The 24,235-nt window shown below is 41.4% G+C and overlaps 1 non-coding gene across 1 annotated transcript; it reads right to left on the bottom strand.

Annotated features, from left to right (window-relative positions):
- Positions 1 to 9,765: 9,765 nt before the first annotated feature.
- On the bottom strand, positions 9,766 to 9,837 carry trnaa-ugc (transfer RNA alanine (anticodon UGC)). The gene has a single exon. It is a non-coding gene; the product is annotated as a tRNA-Ala (tRNA).
- Positions 9,838 to 24,235: the final 14,398 nt, after the last annotated feature.

The raw sequence follows: 24,235 nt of genomic DNA, 5'->3' as shown, positions 1-24,235 counted from the left end.
TCCTTTTCCCTCAGCCAACGCTCACAGCCTCAAAGTGAAGAGAAACGGCTTTAAACCAAATGGAGCGACTCCATCTGAAGTGACGAGTACCTCTTATTAAGGATCCAGCTTTACTCCTCCCCCAGTCCTCGTTCATCTGCCGTGCGTGTCAAAGAGAAACTTTTGATAACTTTTTGTTGTTTTTCATTCGCTCGACCGTCGCTGCCATCTCCAGGCTTTGTGGTGTTGCCTCACGCAGACTTCTCATGCCAACGGAACATTCAGTATCCTTCTTTTACAGACAAAAATAAACTGTCACAGTGCTCGTGTTTGTGGAAACTTGGTGACTGTCAACATACATTCTCAGGGATTTCTTTAAAAAAAAAGCGAAATGGGAAAAAAAAGAAAGAAGAAAAGCATTTTATTGTTGTGTATATATGAAAGTATATGTCTGATTATTGAAAAAAAAATGTATATGTTAACTAATTTATGACAAGATATTCTATGTAATGCACAATACTTGAAGCTGCAGTACGTTGGTTTTTGAAACAAAAAAAACATAACATATCAGAAGGACTTGAACTGTTCCTCTCGCGTCGCAACCCCGGGGCCACAGAGACCCGCCGGCTGCTTCGGCTGTGCAGACACATTCGATGAACCGTACCGCAGAAACATTGGTCAAGCGTAAGGTTGGAACGCGACGTGTGTTTTGTTAAGACTTGCAAAGTGCACCTAGAGGAGTGTATTCCAGGTGAGAGACCTCAGTGGAGGCAGAGCAGCGGGTTCTTAGGGTCATTACCAAACAGCGTATAGTATGAATCTGTCAGCTGCTGCAGTAGTGATTCAGTCAACACCCATATTCATGTCTCTCTCTCTCTCTCTCCCTCTCTCTCTCTCTCTCTCTCTCTCTCACATCTCGACTTTGTGCAGGACAGAAAGTTGCTCTTTGCTGTAGCTCTCGACTGTTCCACTTTTTTTTTTTCTCCTTTCCAATTGATTTCTATTATTTATTTCTCTCTAGAATCCCTCGACATGAGAACAGCCTTCTTTCTTGCCTTGTCTTAATGCTTTAAAATAACCAAATGGGAGTTCAAACTACCAAACGTTCGTTTTCATGAATAAGCCAACTTTGGTTATAACCTGAGTGTCTTTACTTCTAGCTTGTATTCTGTGCTTTAAAAGCTCCTTTTATCTGTTTTTCAGTGAGAAGTCATCGTGTCTCTTGCTCCTCCCTCATTAGAGGTCTGTTGTAGCTTCTTTAGAACTTAAATGTGCTGTTTTATTTATAATGTTAGGTAAATGATTGTACAACCATGTCATCATGCTCATGAAGTTGAAACTGAGATTTGATACACCAATATCAATTTATTTATGTAACTAAATCACCGTTTTATATACTTGTTAATATTTCAACAGTTTGTTTTGAATAAAATTAGTTTTTTGAGAGGATGATATCTTTTCTAGTTTTTAAACGGAATACATGGGCAAATCTCCCTACCCAGGAACAGGAAGAAGAGAAAGAGAAGAAACAAGAGCATCATGCAAGAGACGGCCCAAACATCAGTAACAAGTCACAAACCGAGGAAGTGCACCTGTGGTTGGAGCAAAGTGAGTTGTTGGTAGAGAGACGCCAGACAGTTTACAGCAACTTGACCCAAAGCTTTAGAACAACTCAAAAGTTCAGTGGAAAAGCTGGGAAACAGAGGATTCTGGGACGGAATTTATTGCTAAGGCCTCTGGAGACATCATGACATCATTGGTGCACCTCATTGATGATGACATTGTTGTTGTAGCCCCCACCAGTAAACCTCAGTAACATTAAGAAGGCGGTCTTCCACTACAATCATTGAGGCAATCTTCAAGTATGTGCTTGCAAAAACTGAGAAACGCGTCTCATCCAGTGTCCATTTCTTTCAAAAGACTGACCTTTTCAAAATCTATGAATACATATGTATAACACAACTATGGTTAAGTAATCAATCATTGTAGTACAACTACTGTAGCCCAAAATGTCCCTCTCCCTGGACACATCTTCCGACTCTTCCTAGGGGATCCCACATCATTCCCAGGCAGATGGGATATATTGTATAATCCCTGCATCATATCCTGGGTGTCTCTTCCCAGTTGTACATGCTCAGAATGCCCCCCCTATGGAGGCGTCCAGGAGGCGTCCTAATCCGAAGCCTGAATGGCCACAGCTGGCTCCCTCCTGATGTCCTCGCACCGTCCCCAAGGGTGAGTCCAACACCCTGTGGAGGAAACATTATAATTCAGCCATTTGTATCCATGATGTCATTTTTTCATGACCATACTCGGAGCTTGAAGGTGGACTGATTTGTGAATGGAGAGCTTTGCCTTTAGTCTCACCTCTCTGTTTCAGTACAGCATCGTCATCCCTGCAGATGTCCCACCAATTTGATTCCTGATGTCACGGTCACTCAAGACAGTGATGCTGAAAATAATAAGAGGTGTCATTCATGGTGTAGTTGCTGGCCAAATATGAGATCAATGGATTAAAAACAGTATTGGACATCAGTGTGTTCACTCCTGACATGCATATTTAAATCCTATTGACAATAAGAATTTCCTTTTCACGCCTACGTAATACACTGCAGCTGCACCAATACACTGCAGTATCATATAAGGCTTATATGATACTACAGTTTATTGGTGCAGCTCCAATCTAATTAGCTTATATTATAAGATAATTAGATTGGTTGTTTGTCGTCTAGATCCCAGTGCTGACGTGAACTCATTTCTGTGACATGTTCAGCCATTGTAGCAGACAAAGAGCCATGTGGAGCTGTGGTGCTGCATTCATGGACATCAATTGTATTTGTAGTGTTTGGGGAGTCGCATTCAATGGCAGGAGGAGGTTCTGGTTCTGGTTTTGAATAAGCAGCAGCTCAAATGAGCCAAATATGTGCGGACACACAGGTTTTGAGTGTGTTTGTTATTTGCAGATTCCTTCAACCTTTGGTTTTCAGGAATTGGCCTGCTTTCAGAGTTCATGTAATTAAATGAAATCTTGGTCTTAAAAAAATCACAGAAAACGTTTTGCTGTTGACATTAAGGCAACTGCCACTGCTGGCTCTGTTTGTATCTATTCAGCAGTTTTAGGCATCATTGGGCGTAATCAAATCTTCAGAAATTACGTTTTTGAACATGTATTGATTTCTGAGGGTGAGATTTATCTTTTGGCCTGCCCAGAACCACATTAAAGCACCTAGCCAGCTTGAGAGCATAACCTTTAGGGCTGGCACAGATCCAATGTCTTGAATGAGGCCAATCCAGAGGCGTGATGTGATTTGGCAATAGAGCCTATATGAAAGTGGCTGTGAGCTACTGACACAAGGTCTGCATGAGGTTGCAACTTTCAGAGGCAATACAAGCTGTCTTATCTTAATTCAGCGTTTTGAATTAAGACATGAAAGAGAATTAAAACTTGAAAAGGGAAGGGATCCACAATCTATAGCTATTAAACTATAATGTAAGGCTGGAATTGATGCGAGTGAAAGTGAGTTGAACTTCTGAGTTCCGATTTTTCAGATGCTTGCGGTCAAATTGTAGGTTCTCAACATCAAACTACTTTATTGATATCTCTCTCCCAATCTTTGTTTCAGACGTGATCAATCAGTTTAATGAACAGGAGATTAAAGTCTCCCATCTGATTTGTTGGTACATTCAATTCTTACTTTGGTGCAGTGTAGTTAAAGCAAAGTGGGTCACTCTTTGGAGTGTGTGAGGAAACGAGAGAGGAAACGAGAGAAACCCATGCTGACATGTGGAGAATGTACAAATATAAATGGCCCAGTCAGATTTAAAACCCAGACCACCCCTGTCCACGTTGTAAATTCATCTTGGGCGATTCACTTTCCAGTGAAAGTAATTGAAAAAGAAATGTGGTGAATGTTGACACAGTATCATTACTGCTTTGTTATTCTACAGCATTAATGTATGTTTGTCTAGCAGCAGGACAAAGACAGAGATGTTGGTTTAAAAAGAGAAATGTTTAAAAATTCGTCTGACTGGTGGAATTTACAGAGTGTGAAGCAACTGGGATCACGATCAGCACCTCCAAACCTGAACCATAGCACAGTGGATTGTCCCCTTGATACTGGGAGACTAAACTGGTCTTGTTAATGAGGATGGAGCGTGATATGGCCTGTGTATAGTAGTGTGGAAAGAGAGAGCTGATCTTGAAGGCCATGTTTCATGTTCCAACCCTAAGGTATGATCGTGAAAGTTGGGCTGGATAGAATTACGGACACAAGCTGCCAAAAATGAGTTTCATCCACAGGGTGAGGATTGTGTTGTGTCTCTAAGGAGAGCTTAGCCTGCTACCTGAGTCGCCGGAAGAAGTGGTTGAATTTGGCTGAATGGATAGATATACATTATTATATTTATCATTGTCATTTATGCCTTAAGACAGCAACACTAACTTTTTCACCAGCTCACAAATACGGCACTTTGTTGAGAAATCTGGATTAACGACACTGATTAATGTCCCACAGAAGTCCTAATTGATCCTTGACTCCCTAGAAGGTTGATTTTGGAATCCCTTTTCCCATTTCCTGCCAGTCAACAGCAGCCAATGGGTCTGTTTGGGTAAATGAAGCTCTGAAAAAAGGAATTTTGGTCAGAGATAGGGACCATTAAACATTGAACATATGATCCAAACTAACAATGAACATTGGCTTCAGATGGAGACATTTAGTGCTTTTGAAACACAATCATTTAAATCACACTACGGATGTGAACCGATGTTCTTTTAACATTTTCTCATAGTGTGTGTGACATTCATCCATGATGTCATTATGGGGGTGTGCTGGGGTTGGTCATTAACACCTGCATGCATACGTGTACGTACATACGCACACTCTCTTCAGTTAAAGTAGTAAGATAGATCCTTATTGCATATCAGAATGAAAGGTATTGGCTCTCTGAGGGAACGATAGTATAACTTGTTATCTCCAAATTCAAATAATTGCTATTTCAGTTACCCTTGAAAAGTGCTTAAGACTACTCTGAGCTTCTTTTCCAGCTACGAGCTCTGTGCTGGCTGCCTGTCTATTAATCTGCTGCCGTTGGCTGTGATGTCCTGTATGTCCTGTCAACAATGAGCTCCAACAGGAATCACAAGATAAGCTTGCTCCCACAAACAAGCTCAGGCCTGCACTCACCGGTTTCCTACTCTAAAAGCACAACGTCAACACGTTTAATTTAGGGTTGTTCTAAATACAAATTACGGTTATTTGTATGACAATGCCAGTAGTAATTAAATAATCATCGCCTCCTGAATTAAATAGTATTCTGATTAAGTTTCTATCTGTCAGTCACACACCCCCCTACGCATTTTCTACTGTGCACCTGATGTGTGCACCTACTTTGATACTTCAGGCTATTTCTGCTACGTAACACGTGCACACATACCAAAATGCTATCTACGTCAATCAGAACATTTCCTGTAGCCAGGAAGCTTATTTCTGTAATGGGTGGCGTATGGACCCAATTGCAGTACAAAGGACTCAGAATCACTGGTACAGTTCAACGGTTTTACTGACACTCCGGCAGACAGGCAGACAGCACAGAAACACAGTGACAGGCGGCGCTCGGTCGAGCGGGCAGGCAGGCAGTCGATGCAGCAAAGGTACCAGGAAGGAGCAGGCAGGCGGGTAGTCAGGAACAGGCGGGCGGTCAGGATACCTGGGAATTCAGGAGGCAGGCAAAGCAGAGGAATCGGGGACAGGCAAGGTCGGTACCAGGAAGACAGGCAGGAGTATGCTGGAAGGTCTCGCATGGCAAAGAACAATCTGGCAAAGGAGTGAGTGTGGAGCTGGTGAATATATGTGCTGGGCTGATTGCATGTGATGAGAAGCAGGTGTGTGCAGAGGTGAGTAGAGAAGACTGGCGAGGTGGGTGTGGCTAGCAGGCTGAGTGGGGCGGAGGCAGGATCAAAGGAAAAACACTGAGAGCTGGATGACTGAACTGTGACAATTTCCGTAACTCTATCTGTGTAACTGGCGCCGCAGATAAAACTTATCACCCTGAATCACACTTGTCCTGGGTGGACTGACCTGTTATTCCACTCATGCTGCCATATTAGTAAAGCCATAGACTCCGTATCATCTATCTGGGATGGGAACACATCACGATAGCTCCGTCCAAACATCTGATGAGCTGTTAAGACGGTCCAACTCAGGCTGAAATATGGGGGAGATAAGGTTTCCTCACATGTATATGAATGTCAGTGCTGCAAGGTATGCATTTTCGGGTGGTTGTGGGTTTAAGGAGACCAGCGACTAACCATCCATGACAACCCCGAAAAGTGATGGTTGACTGCATCATCCCCATTGCCTCTCTTAGCATGTTAACAGTATAGAAACCCTAAAGGCAATCAGTCAAATACACTCACATACACATTAAAATGTCAATTATTCTCTGATTAAGGATAAATAGATTTTTTTCCTCCCATAATTAGATTGAAATCGGAGTAAATTGATGTGAAATGTAAATGTAGCAGGCCTCGAATCCGTGATGGTAAATGGACTTCCTCATTGATGTAAATGTAATAATATAATATAATAATGCCCAAGTTTGTTGCAGGTGCTATATGACTCCTTCAAGTTGTGTTTTCCACAACAATGTGTCTTGTTCTCTCATTGGCTGTTGCTCCATGCTTCTGTCCTTTCACACTCCCGGATTTAGACATGTCTCGTGTGTTCGAGACACATTAGACATCCATTTTCCTGCGGAGTACGAACATATACTAGGTTGTGAAATATTTAACAAAAATTAAAGTTAATGCATATTTTCTATTCAGATAAGAATAAGTCATGGTTGGCTGTTGCACGGTCTGACCCTGGAGCAGCGGTGCAGTAGATCATTGCTGGAAGGTTCTAAGGTAGAAATATGAGGTTGGACAAAGCACCTCGGTGAAGATTACTAGACTGCACCAGTCATCCATCAAGCTCAGGCCTGTCCTTGGAATACATAATGTAAGGATAATCTGATCCAGTATGTAAATGAAGACACAGTGGGGTGACTGCAGGGAGAACAGTCCACCTGCCCAGCAGCACAAGTAGCCCCCAACTGCAGATCTGCTGTCAGATTACAGTCGTCAGCCTGTAAATGAAAGAGTAATGCAAACAGTAGCATGGGAGTTGGAGACAAGCTTGCAGCACTGTTTTGGTAGTCAAATTAACTGAAAACTGCATTATTCACCAGATGTTAACCTGAAATTTGATGCGATTACCAGTTGTTTAACTATAGCGTTGTGAACACACTATATATACTGTGTTGAAACAAAACAATGAGAGATGCAAGGTTTCAGCAGCTCTTCTTCTAATCCATGTACAAGCGATACAGTTCTGTATGCACAATCTCATTGACTTAATGCACCATGACTGTCACGCCAACTTAGATAATTAGATGGGGTGCCTGGCACTGTGTAATTCATTTCTGCACACATGACGTGATAGTGATGGGAAAACCTCATGCAGGTTCTGCTTGGAGACCATTTTGTGTGATTCCCTCTGTCCCCATTAACACCAGATATAAATCTGCCTATCATGCATTAAATATTGTATTTAATAGAGTAGGAAATGTGACCTCTATAAGACATCAGTTTGCTGTCTGACAGAGAGACAGCATCTTTAAAAAATGCCTTACAAATGTGTTTTCCAGGCATGGGCATTTTGTAGCGTTTGGCTCTTTCATCATTCAGGTTTGAACAGTTATGGTAAATTTGAATAATGATCGTAATCAAGTCAAATCAAGATAGAATCTAAGAAGGAAACTTTTTTTTTTATTTCCTGAGAATTCACAGGGGTGAGCGTACAGATTTAAGCCATATATCTTTAGACTAGTTCGGCCTTGGTGGCAGTATAGGCTATAATGAGTGCCAGTATAGTTAACCGATACATCTTTTACAATATATTCCTCTAATCACCTGCGAGGGCAACAAGTAAGATAAGTGCATAGTTGATCAGTCAAAACGATCTTAATGTCTGTGTTTCTGTGTGCATCAGCTTGTCAGCATATTTATGACCTTTTCTTTAAAGATTAATAGACCTTCAACTTCTTTTATGTCTTTTTTTTCTCCTCTCTCCGCTCTTTCATCAGCGTGAGAAGGACTCACCATGTGAGCCAGTGTGTCTTTCTAATGCCGGTGGCCCATAAAGTAGAGAACCCCCAATTTCACATCTTTAAAGGGAATCCAAAATGTCACAAGCTGGAACGATTGCTGTCCATAAAGTTTTCATAAATGTCACGGTGAAGGAAACAGCCAATAGCAATTAGGTGTTTTCTGAAGGCCACCTCTTCAGAACAAAGCACAGCTGGAGAGCAGCTATGTAATTAATGCAAAAATATTGGTGATTTGTATTTCTATAAGCACTGCCCTTCTTTTGTGTTGTTTTGTTGCTTCTAGACCTTCGCCATGTATTCATTGAATCTGTATAACGCCTAATACAGCATTCTCAAAATATAGTTTTCGCAGCATTTATCAAGAATAACCATCTCAGATAGAAGAATACCAATTGGAAGTTTATTCAATTCAGAAATTCTTTTTGGTAACCCGATTTTGTAACTCATAAAGAATCATTGCTAATTACGTTTATGGTCAGTTACATTAGAGGCAAGTAATGACGGCCAATCAGAATCTCACTGAACAGATGGAAACTATCCTCTCCAGTCTCCTAGCAACAGAGACGGCCTGTCTGCTTGTTGATTGGCGTTAACAAGTGCTGCTGATTGGGGGGCTCTTAAAATCCAGCATTATCTCTTTGCTGGCCCCTTTACACGCGTGAATGCTGCTGATTTGGAAAAGCTGCATGCTTTTTACCTGTTTTTACCCAAGCGTGGTCGGGCTTTTACAGTTACTTAATTTTTTGTTCTGTTGGTTACTGAAATACCAAAGTTCTACCCTTTAATTAAAGAAAATGTTGTTTTACTTGTGTAGCATTTGAAGACAACTGGACTTGTTGTTTATTCTTGAAGACATTTCCCCACTCATCCAAGTGAGTAAGTCTTTAAGTGACTTGTAAGTAGCAAAATGGCATTTAGAGAGTCATTAACACCTTGGGCCAGGCGATTCCTTGGGTCACATTGGAAATATGTGAGTCACTAGAGTTGTTTGAGTTTTCATCGCAGTCATCCAGGATGTGAGATTTCTAATAGAGTGCAATCACTGGATTAACATATTTAGATTCTTCCAAAGTGTTCTTGTGATGCTAATTATTGTGGGGGAAAGTAACCAATTATCACCAAGTGGCAGACACGACCACCACAGGCAGTGTTGAGGACAGGTACTCAACGTCCTCATCATCACCAGGCCCAGGTGGTGGGGGGGTTGTGGTTTGGTTGTTAAGAAACCCTGTAGGTGTAACTGCTCTGAAACAAAGACCTCTTTGTCATCTCTACCCAAGGACACAGGAGGATAAATAGACAATGTTACCCCCCCCCCCCCCCCCCTCAACTTAAACTCTTTCAGCTTTGCCCCTTGGCACCTACAGTACGTCATGTTGACTAGAACTCAGCTACTTGGCACTTACCTTTTGTTGTTCTCTCCAGGCTAGATCTTTGCTTGTGGTGTACCCAAACCTCAAATGCATGTTGCTTTGGATAAAAGTGTCGGCTAAATGACTAAGTGTAATGTAAATTTGCATACAAGAAACAGTTTTGAAAAGTCATAATTAATATGCAATATGTTAAAACAAGAGGATAGGAGACAGTCAGACTTGAAGCCGGAATTTTGCCTAAATCTCAAAATAAAATGTAAATAGATGGAGATGCCGGGGATTGAACCCGGGACCTCATACATGCAAAGCATGCGCTCTACCACTGAGCTACATCCCCAAGTGTGAATTATGTCGTCCTTGATCAAATCTTTGTCCGCACATGAATTTTTACCGGCAGGCCAAAACTTGTAAACGAACGCCAAGCGCTTGCAAACTGTTTTGTGATTGGTCAGATTAGAGCAGGAAGTGACCCCCTGACCTGGAAAACGTTTAGACAAAATCACAACAACAACAACACAATCGAAAATGGAGCATCAGTACCATGTGTGCATCATTACTTTGATTGCTTTTGTCTCGTTGATTTAACAACGTTCGGTACATCAACAATACATTAATTCTGAGTATGAGCCCGGCGTATCAAGGCTACAAATCGCGACCGTGTGAAAAGATGCGCTCTGATGGAGGCAAACAACCAAATATTTACAAACAACTTCTCCTTTGAAGACGCATCAGGTAAGTTTGATTAGATATCTATAATATTTATGAGCCTATACACATTATCAACACACGTCATAGCATAGACAGTACAGCAGGTGACTTGTATCGTTTATTATTATTATTTTAGGCCATGGAAACTGGAGGATGTTTCATCTGATGGAGCCTTTATAACTCTGTATAAACTTTATTTACACACCAGAATGTCTCCCGTCCTATGTTTCCCAGTTGGAGCATTCAGTAACCCTCTGGCCCAAGGTGTGAAAGAATCAGATGATAAATGCAGGTTTACAATTGATTTAGAATTAAAGATAAGTGGCCATCTCGACTGAAGAGCAAATCCATTTGCCTTAAACTATTGTTAGATACCCGGTGACCTGGACGACTGAGAACCTTCTTAGGCACTGTGTCTCTCTTCCCCAGTGAATACATGTGGAAGCTGAATCCAACACTTTTATTGATATTTATGGCCAGGGTTTATAATTAAATACTAATTAATACCTCCAGAGCTTATGCCTGACTGCCGTCTTCCACGTCGTCCATGTCAGATGATTAATAGGCTCCATTTATTCACTTACCTAACAAGCCCGCAAACCCAGCTTTCAACAGAATTAAGAGATCATTTCACTCAAACTCATTACAACACGAACAGAAGAGGCCTGAATTTCATATCCAAATTGCCCCTCGTGATAATATTCGACCTCACTGCAATAATTCCTCACCGTCCAGCGTAACAGATCATTCTACCAGAGATTTACGACAGATAAAGAAAAAATAAAAGGGAGTTAATACATTAAAATTAATTTATAGGCCTTTGTTAAAGCAGGGGGATTTTACCAGGGGGTATCTATTACCTTTTTATTGTATTAAAGGGAGTGGGGCAGTTGCAGGAAGGGTAATTACTGCACCTTACCTGACCATATCTGCTATCTCACGCTCAGTGGGCTGTTTAAAGCTAGGCACTAATGTTTGACCATGTAATTACATGTTAAGGTTATTTTTCTCTTCAGTGCACATGTAATTCTCCCTGCAGTGCTAGAAACCTGCCCTGGCTCCAGAGTCTACACGCACAGCAACATTTGTGTGTGAATAAATTCAAAACAATAGATTGTGTGAGTCCTATGATAGACTATCAACAGCTGCAATTAAGTTCAGATCCAGATATTGATCCAAGTATGATTTATAGTGTCGCTGCACATTCATAAATAACTCTTGACATATTTATGCCTACAACATTTGGGTTTTTTGCCTCCATAAATTACCCCATAATCCTATAACTGTGATATTTCATAGATTATAATCCTAATACCTAAACCTCTTAACCTGACATCCCTAATGTTGCGTTTCTAATATACAGCAAACATAATATAATTGGTAAGTGATGGCTTTTCAAGTGATGTTCCCAGTATGTAATGGACAGGTAGCAGACGTGACTGCAGAATGCCAATATATACAAACATTCAGGAATAAACATGTGCATACAAGAGAGAACCCTCACTCACCAACAAACTAAACTAACAAATCTCCAAAGAGCAGGCTGCTCCCTGAGGTCCGACCCACCTGAATGTCCAAGAAAGCAAACAAACAGAGCAGGGGGCAAATGAGGCACCCAGGGAGAAAAGATGAAGGAGCGAGCAGATGAAAGGATGAGACGAGGCTATGACAGGCAGGGAGCACGAGGCGGGAGTGTGAGCCTGAAAAAGGTTCAACTGAATAAGTGTAATCAGGGAAAGTGTAGAAAGAGGCAGGGGGTAAAACAGTTTTGACAGGAGTATGGTAATGGTACGACCGAGGAAAGAGATAGTGAAAGAAGGAGGCAGTTAGAATCTGAGCAAAAAAAGCTGCAGCACAGACCTGAAAACTCTGCTTTGTTCTCTATTTACTCTTTTTTTTATATAAGGGTCTTCATCGACCAAGATCTCAGTGATATAAGTGTTTCATCATCACTATCTCTATATGAATAATACTTAATTATACATAACACTGTGGGGACATTTGCAATAATTGTATTTGGGTATTATCATTGTATTTGTGAATGACAGAACATCAATATAAGGTCCAGTCTGATTGAAGTGGTAATGCACCGTCTAATTCTCCATTCACTGGGTTGGGAAGATTCCAAACAATCGGCTTTGTGGCAAAATATTTTAATGAAACTAGGAACACATCATGTATATATTTGATCTTCCTTTGAAAGGACGGTTTAGGTTTAGGTGATGTATTTATCCATTTTATCTGCACCGTAGCTCTGTGTGACTTATTGCAATATTGTGGATTGATGCATCACTCTGGAACACGACTGCTACCTGGCCCCATCTCACTGGACCTTCATCATTTCATCTACAGTATAATCCTGATAGATTACATTCTGGACTGCACTGTATTTTAATATATCAAATAGATTCAATTTGATCAGTAAATCGTTTCTGTTGCATGAACCCCTGTCAGACCTCGTAGAATGAAGGCCCTTACCAAGGTCTGTGCAATGGAAACTCTAAATTGCCCATATGTGGGAATGGGTTTGTGTGTGTGTGTGTGTGTGTGTGTGTGTGTGTGTGTGTGTGTGTGTGTGTGTGTGTGTGTGTGTGTGTGTGTGTGTGTGTGTGTGTGGTTGGGTGGGTGGGTGGGTGGGTGGGTGGGTGTGTGCGCGCGCATGTTGGTGTGTGTGTGTCAGCCCTGTGACATGCCGGTGATCTGTAAAAACCTGTATGCCTCCTCTCGCCCATTAAAAGTTCCATCCCTGTATTTACTCTCCTTTGTGTTAAGTCAGTATTCCCGGCTGACCTCATTTTAATTTGTGCTGCAGTTTTGAATTTAATTTCAATCTTAATTCTATTATTCCCCTCATATCTTTATATTGCTGAAACGGTGTTATTCACATTGTTCTCCAGAGCCAGTTAATGTAAGAGGTCACACTCTGGACAGGAGGTGTTAATGAGAATGCTCTATGGTGCAAAAGGTTGAGTAAGCGTGATATGGATGAACGTGTCTGGCCTCTGATCCGTGGAAAGTAACCCCCAACACCCTCTACTATTCCTGAAACACACACAATCGTTTAGCTCATTGTCTTGTTCTCTCTGCTCATTTGTATGCAGCCTACATGAATACATTGGTTTCAGTATCTATTATTAATGTGAAATATATATATATATATATATATATATACAGTGTGTGTATGTGTGTGTGTGAGCGTGCGCACACATTTGCTCGTGGTTGGGTCAGATGCAGTCTATATGTCGCCTGGCTAAATGACTGTAATTATTTCTGGAGCTGCAAGCAACTCATGCATGTTTTATTCCCCATCTGGACCCAGACTGTACACAGCGGTGATGATTTTCTCTTGTCTACTACATTCTACACTCTCTCTCTCTCTCTCTCTCATATATACACTCCCTTGCCATAGGAGGTTCTGTTAAATACCCCTTCATTCATATGCACACCCTTGGCTCTCTCCCCTTGCACATACCCACCCAACCCCCCATTTTCGAGCCTACCCCTCGCCGTGCCAGATTTGGGGTTGTAGCCCTCCACATCTTTCAGAGGAGCTAGTGATCTGTAAAGTGACAAATGGACTCTGATGCTGGCTGCCTCTGCTGGAGCACACCAGAGGCAGAGGGGGGCACATTCCTTTTGTGAAGTCAGGCTCTGTACTTCATTGTATTGCTCTCTTCTCACTACTTTGTTTGCATCAAGTAGCAGATGAGGCCAGTTACTAAGGTGGCATGTGTATCCTCAGGGTCACACCATGAGACACCGTCAAGCTGCTACTACCAGTCACAGCAAGAAGAAAACAACAACAAACTCTGCATTACGCAATCCAGATACGTTAGGCAGGTGTTAATACAATCCATACATCTATGACACATTGTGGCTTAAAACACTCCACAATGTTGTGCTGCCTAATCTTCTCTTGTTGTTCTCTTGTCGCTGAAGTTTGACGATAGAAAAATGGATGTAGCTCACCAATGGAGCCAGGAGGAAATACAGAACAGCCCACCTACATAGATGATCACAGTGAGAGCAGAATCCAGATGACAAGAATGCTTTTTTTAAAGTCAAGTATAAATGTCAGCATCCAGATCATTTATCCAGGTACAGATTGCATTTTATTGTAAAAAAAACCCCCAAGCTCCATTATCATCTGTTCACTTATTCAGTTGTGCTTGTAGTGATTGAACTGCAGTGTGTGTGTGTGTGGGCATGAATGCATGAAGTGGAAAAGCCTGCATTGCGTTACAGCTTCTGTTTTAAGGATTCACAGCACCGTCCATGTAAAGACAGCAAGCAACAAGATTGAGAAAATAATAATCATTAAATTAGATTATCTGCTATTTGCGTTTGTGTGAGTGCATGTGTGAAATGATGGCACATGTTGTGTGTGTATGTGTGCGTGTGTGTGTGTGTGTGTGTGTGTGTGTGTGTGTGTGTGTGTGTGTGTGTGTGTGTATACATCCACAGGAACAATAGCGGCCACTGCAGCAGTGGTAATTGATGAATGGGATGTTTAAAGAGCAGAATATGAATGAAGAGGAGAGCACCCGGAGGGGATACTCGACACCATTGTAATCAACGCCTTGATAGTGTCCCCGCCTCTGACTAATGGTCCCAAAAAGAACCCTCTCACAGCCTGCCTCTTCAGTTTATCTCTCGCCTTCCCCTGGTGCGACAGACCACCACAGAGAGGACATGAGGTTGGGACGGTGACTTAATGTCAGATCCTGGGCCAAACTTTCCAGCAGTTAAAGATGTGTGAGATACGCTATTATTGCCAATTTAGTCATGATATTTATAATTGAAAGCACCCTTCCTTTTCCTCCCTCCTCACCTTTATTTATGTCATTGTAGCAAACCCCTCACAGCTGGAGGTGGGTACCTTGCGCTATGGCTGTTGATTTATGTAGTCCTCTGTTGGGCCATCCTTCATGGCCTGGTGAAGGTGGAGGTGGAGGAAGGTAGAAGCCGAAGAGGGATGGAGGGTAATAAAGTGCTCATGCAAACAAAACCAAGCATCTACGCACACATACGCACACATACGCACACATTTCTATATTAATAACATGAAATGACCTTCAGCATACCTGAACTAGTCATTAGAACCGAGGCTGTTACCTGTTACTGCCCTGTTTATGAAAGGGATGGGATCATGGGATCGATGACATCAACAGTCCTTCTGATTCCTTTTCCTGTCAGATATGCAAATTCGATTACTTTCCCAACTGTTTGACTATTAATGCTGAACAAATTTGGATTTTGTGAGAGTGGATGGCTGTAGGTATCTTTCAAGGTATTGACTTTTTCTGCCTCATTCAGTATTAACAAGTAAAGTGAAGAATCCACATATCTTCTTTCTGCCGCCCCCATTTCATATGCTGCTCTGCTCTTCTCTGATCATACACATACAGAATATCGAACTCAAAATTGACCTCCCAACCAACATGAAAGGCCTAATTAATTTCACATGGCGCAACCTTCAGTATGTAGTTGAAGTTGTCTAAGTAAGAAGGTCAGGTGGTCAAATTTATTCATATGGCATCTTTCAAGTGCTTCAGAGTCAAATCCATATTCAGAGTTCAATGGATTGAAAATGATCCAAACGTTCCGGTGATATTTGAGGCTTTTTTTTCTAAACTAAATTTGACTTTTTCAATTTCACATTTTTCAATTTGCAATTTCAAATCAAGCAGACGGACAAACTCGCTCTGTTGCAGCGTCCCGGCGAACGCAGCAGTTGGATCCGATGCTTAAACCAGAGATCAAATCTTGAGCCTCCAACCAGGTGGCTTTGCTTGTGACCTGCAATTTGCAAGGAGATGAGGAGGAAATAATTGAGTTGCAGGGCTCGAATGAGATGATATGAAAGGTGAAGGAGGTACAGGCTGGAAATGTAAATGGGAAATGTGAGATCACTTGTTAATAAGATGGAGGAAGTAACATTGCTGACAGGAGTGTCGTGAGAAAAGGTGTTTTCAGCTGTTTCCTCTGGGACGAATACAATTTGATGTTATCTTATCTTTGTTGTAATAAACAAATATAAGAACGAGGAGCATAGAGAGTTCCATATATACTGGATGAGCCTAGAAAATCAATAACACTAATCTTATTGGTAGAATGTGCTGCTAGAATTAATGACTACATAGTTAACGCATAAAAATACTGCAACATGCACTTCTTTCATTCCCACTGCCACAATACAAACAAACAGAAAATAACAATAGCTACCTCACCTTTTTCTCTTTAAATGTCAGAGTGGTGCCAGATACAAAATATTTTCTAGTACACACACAAACACACAGACATACACACATACATGCTTACACAATTACAAATGTATGGCATTACTCCTGCACTCGGTGTGTCCGTGTGGCCTTTTGCAGGCATCCTCAGAGACGTAGCATTGACAAACCTACAAACAGTAATTGGGCCATTATGACTCCCTGCGATGGTATTGATTCCGCTGTTTTAGGTGCAGGCGGATAATGGGTGTCTAGACAGAAGGGTTCATATCGCAGGCAGTGGGGCCTTTGCAGTATTGGATACAGTAATGTTGATGTTTATGATTCGGGTGTGTTGTTTGTGTATTATGGCCTATTAAAGAGATGTTCACCTCTTTAGTTTAGTAGTACAATATTTCTGAGTTTTACATTTTGCTGTGAGCTGCACTATGGAGAGAGGAAATTATACACACCAACCAAGACTCTATATGGAAAGGGAAGTAGAAAACATAAAGGATTAAGATGCAGCCCTCTTTCCCCAAGTCCAATTACTGCTGGAGTTAAAAAAGAATCCATCCTTGGACAAACACACTGCACAGAGAGTGGGTGAGAAGGATCTCATCAGAACCTCATTGTTGATCAAAATCAAATTTTACTGAAGCTTGGTTTCCATGGCAATGATGCGCTGCCCTCTATGACATTTCGGGGTTCAGCTGTGAAGGAGCTAACCTTGCCCTCGTCTGTCCGCCTTCTCTGCCCAAAACGTGAGCGGAATAGATGAGTGTGAAGAGGGCAGCAACCTGACCACCTCTTCACCTCTTGTGATTCCACATAGTGTGTGTGCACGACTCTCCCCTTGGTTGAACAGTGGCATCCTGCTTGCACGGTAAATATACTCTCTGGGCTGCAGAATCCTGGAGGTCCAGAGAGAAACACAGAGTGCATCGATTGTTTGCTCCACAGAGGCACAATGTGCGCTGTGTGAGCACATTAAATGTCAATGGATATGAATTGTCGAAAGAACTCTTGATCCTTTAATTTAATATAGTAAAGCTTCACAAAGGCCACACTGTGTAACAAAATACCACTAACAGTGAATCACGTTTCACAAATCTGACATGTCTAATTGGTAGTCAAGTCACGAGTGCTGAGAAAACTATCCATATCATTTCACACTAATAAGATATTAATCTAATGATCTTTCCCAGTGTTCTTAGTCCATACCCATAAATACCCTCTTTTAGTGCCAGGACATCATTTCATCCAGCACTTTTCTACTGCCTTTGCCCCTTCTGCCCACAATATTCATGTGGGAGAAAGTTGCCATGATGAAACGCACATTTTTAATGCTTACAAGAATGCTGCCCGAGGCTCTTTTCACAGCATCAGTCACCAAACATCAAGTCAAAGCTGCTTCTGAAGGTACAAAGGATGAAGAGGATAGACTACACAGAAAAAACAACAGGAGCAAAATACAGCACTTGTTTACTCTCAGCCACTCAGCTGTAAGCAAACATGTGTACGTTGGCTCGGAGTGCTTATGTGCCATGCTGACGATCCTTCTTAAACCAGGTCCCTGGTCTTTTGTTAAGTCGGTCACAGATGTTTCTGCCTCTGTGTGTGCATGAGTGTGTGTGTGTGCGTGAGAGAGGGAGATGGAAGGAGTGTGTGCAATCATTTTCACCGTGGTCTACTGATCTCTTCGCTACATTAAGCCAGGTCATTCCAGTGATTGCTGCCAAAGCTGCCAGCATGCCAAATGACTGTCTCAGGAGGGGGCAGAAAGTGCTTTATACGTGATATTTCTACAGGCTGGAAGCAAAACAACACAAAGTTGGACCGAGACTCTGGGTCCAACTGTACTTCAAGTACTTTGAGGTCTCTAGAAATAAGATAAGTGACATCTACACTCCCACAGCCACAACAGAAACACACAATTCACCATCCTCAGCCTGTTTGCAAACATCCATAATGTTAACAAATCCTTCATACTGGTGCTACTGGAGCACACTGCTTGGTTTCTGTTGAACTGAACCAACAATTTATTATATTTTGCTGCATCATTTAGTATTTTTGAGTCTGACTGGTGAAGGTTTTGGAAGCTTCACCCGGAACAGTTCCTGAACCATTGCCAAGTACCAACACTGGAGTACGGGCTAAAAAATGGACCAGGAATTAGGGAATGGGAAGTACTTGAAAAACCTCCTTGCACTCGAGTGCTGTAATAATAATAATGATCTTCCATCATATCCTGCAACTTTAGTGATCATTGCAAAGTTGTATTCCTTTGTTCAGTTCTTCTGTATTCCATTCATTCCATTTTTTTGTGATTACTTTTGACGAACAGATAAAAAAGTAACTTCTTCTTCTAGTAACATTACTATGTTGTAATATTTACAACCAAAGTGGGGATGGGTAAAAGCTTACAGTCTTAAGTTCTTCCTTAAGATACTTGATTGAAGAGAAGAAAGAGAGAAAGACTTAAACATAAATAAGATTTTATCTCAAACTACAAAATATGAATATGAAAATACATTTCTAATTTATTTGTGAAAATTCCTCCACACTTGGTTGTTATATGAGGCAGTATAAACAACAACTGAGCACTCCAAAATAATGCCTCATTTGTTGTTTACAGTGCAGCGAAATGTAAATAATCTGTAATAGATTGTCTCGAGCCGAAATCACAGATGAAGTGAATGAGACAATTTTGTGTGTGTGTGTATGTGTGTGTGTGTGTGAGAGAGAGAGAGACAGTGTATGAAGGAATACCCAGAGGCCCTCATTCTGTCTGATCCAGTGTTGATTGTCCTGTTTTGTAATCAGTGAGCAAATCCTGAAGGAGCTTCTGTATAATCACACGCGGTGGACACGGTGGTTTGCAGCACCACTCACAGGTTTGAAGCTGTAACTGCAGCCTGAAGTGAGTTGGCCCAAAGTCATTGTAACCCTCTTACTCTGAACAGAGCCGTCTGAAAAGTGGAAAAGCGTTGGTGTTTTAATCATTTATATTATGAGTGAACGTCTGACTCAGGGTCTGGAGGTGTGGTTGTCCATCAGTGTCCAATCCTCCCTTAGAAAGTCTGCTTAAAATTCGTAGAGATTTATGATTATTAATTAGCGCAATCCAGGCATCTGTAATCCAGGTGTAGGTGATCAATAGTTGTCTGTGGAGTGGAGGACAAGGCCTTCGACACGTCTACATAAATCTAAACTTCTCAAGGAAAGACAGAGAGTCCAATGTTCAAATGTCTCTCTGTCTAAACCTATAGCAATCAATCAAAGCATAAAGTAGGTGGTTTTACTTGATGGAGCTTGTTTCTAAAGTTTTTGAGGCCTCCCCTATGTGTTGTTATCGTTTATTTACCACTGTATTTTCTGGATCAATCCCATAGGCTTTTACACAGCGTGAGTGAGATTCATTGTTTCTTATGGGCTGCTTGGTTGTGTTTTGTGTTTCCTCACTCTGAGCTCTGGGATGTGGGAGGTTGGTTTACGCAACAGAGGAACTTCTTCTCCTCTTCATTCACTGACATGACCAAACACATGTGAGTGATGCTAAATTATTCCTCACTGAGGTTCCAGCTTTGATTTCTGCCTAATCGAACCGAAGTTTGCAAGTTCTCTGGCAACCACAGCAACACATACATTTTTCATAAAGGATTGGATCGTGGCATGCTGTTCACAGTAAGATAGTGGTGACACATTTGGTGCTGAATACACCATACATATTTCATAAAGAAAAATGCTTTACCCCCACCAGCTTTGTCAAAGCGCAGGTTCAGAGGATTGGTGGGGGATCAAGAATGGTTCCCTCACCTAACAATGTGAGAATGTGGAAATATTCATCTGAGATCATTTGCTATGCAGTGTGTGTACTGCAGCACTACAACAGTGAAGAAGTGTAGACAAATGGTTTAAAACACAGGCCTAAAGAGAAAGTAATTAATATAATAACCATTATCTATTGTAATATCAGAATTTCAGTTAGTGCAAGTAAGTAGCTGTGACTCTAGTTTACTGCAGAGAGCTCATACCCCCACCAAGGCCCAACCGTCTGTCTGCTTTTCCCTGTGTAAATTCAGACTATTACTAAGATTACCTTGAAATCAGATATGTAAAGAAATTGAATACATTTCTTAAAATCTTTTATTATATAAATCCAACAAGCCTGTACACAATTCTCACCTTTCAGATATTGCTAAGAATTCAATAACAAGCAGGTTATTTGTTAAAGTACAACACAAACACATGTGAAACACCTTAATATTATTAGTTGTGCTTTATTTCTACCAATGTTTGTATCATCTAAAGCGGCCGCCAACCATAATCACATTCACACATTTCCATGTAATGTATGTGAAATAATGTGATGGAGCATTTGAATAAATTCCCTCCTGCCAACAGTGCAGCACTATCGCTGCCTGTCATCTTTCCTCTGTCATCTGCTGCAGTTTGTCACAATCTACAGCGTCCCACTGACTCGCCGGCTGACAGCTCCAGGGCCCCGCTGAGGGGAATCAAATGGATTCAGAGCGCAGTCACGTGTGCCAATTTGAATGGCACAGCCGTTTGTGAAATATACATTTTCAAATAAAAATTGACAAAGAAATTTAATCTGGATTCAGGGAGCGGCGGAGACGTAGTCACTGGAGAAAATTAATTGTTACCCGCACAGCGACACTGTGTGACAGCCTTTGAATAGGTTAGATAATGGCTTTATCATCTAGCCGTGAAACAGCCATATTGAAATAAGTGACGAGCAGTGGAACAGGAAGGGCACACAAGCTAAAGATAAGGGACAAGAAGAATCGATGGAATCACATCCAAAACAGGAGGAACATCATTTGTGAGATGTCAATTTTCCTTCAGTTGGCAAGTCTCAGACATGCAATGATAAGATTTCATAGTTCACGGAGACTAAGCACTTGATTAAATGTGGGCCAGTTTATGGCCTGGTTGATAGTAGATGGGTGGGGAGGTTGTTGGGCAATATTGGATTTCTGCCACGCAGCATCTCATTACAGTGCAAGTCTACATAGATTCTGGTTTAGGGTGTATCAGGTCAAACCATGCTCTTTTAGAATGCAATATCTGACTGTAACTTAACCTCGTACCTACCATTGTATATATGCAAATGACCATATCCAGCCTTGCACTCTCTATACCTTGTTCCAGAAATGGCGATCCCAGCAGGCACTGGATGAGAGACAGAGTCCACCCTTGACCTGCTGCCAGTCTATCACAGACTATCCAGACTGAAGACATTGCTGTTTTGAAATGCTTTTGATTGAATATATTGTGTTGTCCCTCTACATTTTTATTCATGTTGCTATGTATGTTACTATGTTGCTATGTATACATACAGTGCAGGACTAACAGCATTCTTCTCATTTGTCATTTTGGTGAAACCTACAATCGGTTCAATTTGTGAGGTCAAGAAGGCAAAAATGACACTTAAGGACATCCTGCAATTATCATGCATTTCCTCATCACCGTTGCTCTTATGACATTTTTTTGGGACTCATTACGCAATGCATCAAGTGCTGTGATGGATATTAAACTAAACGAAGACAGATTCAAAAGAGAAGCATCAAGAGAATATCAGATATGACACAAAGATTTAATGATTTTAATACAAACAAATGTCTGAGTATTTTTAATAAGGAGAGCTCGTTATTGACATTAGTTTGACATAATGAGAACAAAGGGCAGGGATGGGAAAGGATGCGGGGCTATTCTGTCAAGACAAAAGGAAAACATCTAATGTGATTATTTTCTCAGTGTGTAATAATGAAAGTAATGGTCAGAAGGTTAAAACGGAAAGCAAAAGTCTGTTCTTGATCATTTTCGGTCAAATCTGCTATTCAAGGAATCAAAATCTTTACATCAGGTTATCGGTTTGATTCAAAGCCATATTTCTGATGTAAGCAAACATCAATCAGTGTCAACAGGCAACCTGAAAAAACACCATCAGCTCTGACTCCGTGCCGCATTCCCATTCCCCTACAGTTTGTTTCTCCTGGGCCAGAAGATCCTACTCAGGCCTCTAGAAACATCCCATGAAAACATAATGAGCAAACATCACGGCAAAGGAAGCCAGATAGATGAAGGATTGGGGGATTTTGTGCTGCACACAGTCCCACCACACACTTCAAAGTAACACACCCTATCCCCAGAGCAGATGCCTCCCTCTCCCCCTCATCCTCTTCACTCAGCTACAGCAGCAACCCCCACCCACCCCTCTTCTTCTTCTCCTTTTTTCTTGCTTTTTCATGACTGACCACATTTACAGTTTCTGCCTCTCTTTGCCTATTAAGGATCTCCAGCCTATGAGAACAGTTCTTCATCCCATTTCAGTATAGCCAGAACTACATTGATACCATTCCTGAATTCCAAATGATCTAATTTCACATGATAATGACGTTTGCAGGAAGACAACAACATTGTTTAGCCAAGTGTACCCACGGCAGCCTGAAACCTTTTTGCGCATAAAAGAAGATTGTGTGAGGTTAACGATAAGCTAAGTTTTCTCGTTAAATAACATGCCCACACTGAGACAGGAGAAATGATAGCTCGGACTCTAACTGCCGATGAATCCCTGAGGGGATCTTGCAGCTCCACTGAACAGGACTAAGGGCCCCATCGTTGCCAGAAACCATTACCTACTAAAGCTGTTCGGCTGCCACATCTCCACCATGGAAATAGAATCATTACAATGGACGGTCTGACTCCACTGCCTCCTTTGTCCACACAAAGCACTGATCACGGTTGGGGCCTTTCACTCCTCTGTGTTTCTTTTTCTCTGATGTATGCACGTGACAGCGATTGATAATTAGCAGTGGAATGGCTGCTGTGTTACAATGCACACACACAGCTATTGCTTCCTGAACCCGCTTTAAAGGCCCACAATGACCAAATTATATTTTACAGTGAGGACGAAGGGTCACTCCTTTGAACTTGGACTGTTTGTACCCCTACATCCCATTGATATAATATGATAATTGATATTCAAAGTAGAAGACACAGACACAGCCAGTCAGACACATTTTAAGACATACAAGTCAGAATGGCAAAGCATTCTGACCTGTTTGTTCAATAAATGTCGATGATACATTTCAATTTATTTCAGCATAAAATGAGATTAGATAAGATACGATAGAACTCACCACACAGCACTTCATTGTTATGCCTTATTATTATTTTTCAAAGTTGACCATGTGAACCGTAAAGTTATAGATCTCAACATAGAGGGTACATATAGTGCATAGTCTCAGGCTCAGGTTGGTAGAGCAGTCTGTGGTAAATGATTAAAAAAGGGAATTCACCAGTCCCAAACCCCCCCTTCAAAGGATTTTCATATGCAGTGTCTGTGGATCATGAATTATCCATGATTGCAAAATAGATCCCTGGCAATAGCTGCAATACATGCAATATTGGTATGTAAAATAATGCGAATGATCCCCAGAAATGAGCATGCATGCATAGTCTGAGCTCAAGGGCTTACAGCTCAGCCAGTGTTTTCCTGTGTCACTCAAATGCCATACCACTTAAGTATTTTGCTTAAATTTAACATTCCCTCTTGTATACTTCCATAGTTTTGCACAAAATGTTGTTTCATTGAATTATGTTTGTTTTTAATTGTGCTTAACCTGCTACCACACACCTAGACCAAACTCCTGCACATTAATGTCTGTCCATTAATCCTCTGGAAACCAAAGCAAACAGAAAAAAAGACACACGCAAGTCTGACAGGAGGGAGGTTGTGGTTGCTGGGGAAACGCTTGCGAGAGACAGTGATGGCCAACA

Source organism: Genypterus blacodes, unplaced genomic scaffold, assembly GCF_046128005.1.
Source record: "Genypterus blacodes isolate CSIRO-AG114 ecotype Tasmania unplaced genomic scaffold, CSIRO-AGI_Gbla_v1 ptg000133l_1, whole genome shotgun sequence".
In the NCBI taxonomy this organism is placed as follows: domain Eukaryota; kingdom Metazoa; phylum Chordata; class Actinopteri; order Ophidiiformes; family Ophidiidae; genus Genypterus; species Genypterus blacodes.
This window is presented reverse-complemented; position numbering and strand designations above follow the sequence as displayed.